The sequence below is a fragment of the Pteropus vampyrus genome, unplaced genomic scaffold (genome assembly GCF_000151845.1).
Source record: "Pteropus vampyrus isolate Shadow unplaced genomic scaffold, Pvam_2.0 Scaffold149, whole genome shotgun sequence".
NCBI classification, from domain to species: Eukaryota; Metazoa; Chordata; class Mammalia; order Chiroptera; family Pteropodidae; genus Pteropus; species Pteropus vampyrus.
The window spans coordinates 1,163,860-1,166,193 of record NW_011888930.1 but is presented as its reverse complement, the minus strand read 5'-3'; positions in this window follow the sequence as shown (position 1 = coordinate 1,166,193).

The following is a 2,334-nucleotide window of genomic DNA, read 5'->3' as shown; positions in this document are numbered from 1 at the left end:
TAAGCTGAACTTCATTAAAATAATTTTTAAAAAAACTTCTAGATATAGAGAACATTTCAATGATTACCAGATAGAAGGGAGTTTTAAAGAGGGTTATATAAGGGGGAAGGATTAAGAAGTACAAATTGATAGTATACAATTGGTATACCAATCTAAAATTGGTAGTCATGGGCATGTAAAGTATAGTCAACAATATTGTAATAACCATGTATAGTGTCAGATGGGTACTAGATATATGGGAGTGACCACTTCGTAGGTCATATAAATGTCGAATATCTATGTTGCACACCTGAAACTAATATAATATTGTATGTCAACTGTAATTGAAAAATAATTATTTAAAAAGAATAAAGTAAAATAAAATAAATCTGCTCTGCAAAAGACAGTGCCAAGAGAATGAGAAGACAAGCCATAAACTGGGAGAAAATATTTGCAAATGGCCCATCTGATAAAGGACTGTTATCTAAATTATATAAAGAATTTAAAACTTAACAAAAAGAAAGCAAACAATCAGATTAAAAATAGGCTAAAGACCTTAACAGATACCTCATCAAAGAAAACAGACAAATGACAAATAAGCATATGAAAAGATGCCCCAAATCATGTGTCCTCAAAGATTACAACAATGATGAAATACTCCCCCACACACCTATTAGAGTGGCCAAAATTTGGAACACTGTCAACACTAAAAGCCAGCAAGGATGTGGAGCAACAGAAACATGCATACATTGCTTGTGGGAATGCCAAATAGTACAGCTACTGTTGAAGATAGTTGGTGGTTTCTGACACAACTAAGCATGCCCTTATCACCTTACCATAGGATTCTGCAATTATGCTCCTCGGTATTTACCAAAAGGAACTGAAAAATTATGTCTACCCAAAAGCACAAATGATTATAGTGGCTTTTCTCATAATTGCCAAAATATAGAACCAACCAAGATGTCCTGTAGCAGATGAATAGATGTAAATAAACTGTGATACATCTAGACAATAGAAGATCATTTGTGCTAAAAAGAAATGAGCTATCAAGTCACGAAAAGGCATGAAGGAACATTAAATGCATATCACAAAGTGAGAGAAGCCACTCTGAGAGGGCTACATACTGTGTGATTCCAGCTATATGACATTCTGGAAAAGGCAAAACTATGAAGACAGTAAAAAAATTGTTGGAATGTTTTTGGAAGTGGAGGATAGTGGGGAGGGGTGAATAGGCAGAGCACAGAGAATTTTTAGGGCAGTAGATACTCTGTATGCTATTATAATGGGTTTATGACATTATATAAATGTCTAAACCCATAGAATGCACAAAACTAAAAGTGAACTCTAAGGAAATCTATGGACCTTTGGTTATTATGATGTGTCAATGTATGTTTATCAATTGTAACATACATACAACTCTGGTGGAGGATGCTGATAATGGGGGAAGTTATGAATGTATGGGGATGGGATATATGGGAAATCTCTGTACCATCCTCTCAAAAGTAAAGTTGCTCTAAAATATAAAACTGCTCTAAAAAATATAGTAAAAAACCCCAACAATTTTTGTCTTTGTTTTTTTTCTATTTTTTCTGTTTTCTTTTACATTGATTTCTGCTATTATGTTTGTTATTTCTTTCTGATTACTTTGAGTTTAATTACTTTCCTGGTGTAAGGTGGTAATTTAGACAATTTGTTTTCAATATTTCTTCTTTTCTAATATTGGCATTAAAAGCTATATATTTACTACTTAGGACCCTGTTAGCTGTATCCCGAACATTTTGATATGTTGGATATTTATTATTATTCAGTTTAAAATATTTTTAAATTTCTCTATTTCTTCCTTGAACCATTGGATATTTTTAGAAGTGTGTTGTTTATTTTCCAAATATTTGCAGCTTTTTATTAAGTGTCTTTTTGTTATTAATTTATAATTTAATTCATTTTATATTTTGAGACATTATATATCTCAGTATATTGTTTGTTTTGGTGAATGTTTTATGTACATATGAAAAGTATGTGTATTCTACAATTTTTTTTGGTGTATTGCTCTGTAAATATTAATTATGTGAAGTTGGTTAACATTAAATAAATTTCTAAAGTTGCAAGATCATTTATTGTAAAGCTGGAATTCAAAGACTAAGCATATGACCTCAAAGACTACATATTTTTTAAAACCATGACACTATTTCCTATAAAACTAACCAATTTCCCCCATTGCCTAAATAATCTACTTGAAGATGTGCTATGGAACAAAAGAATGATAACCAGGAAAAAAACACCCTCAATGATAAAATTTTAGTTGGAAAATTGTTGGCATTAAAACTAGACATATAGAGCTAACACTAGGTAACTTTT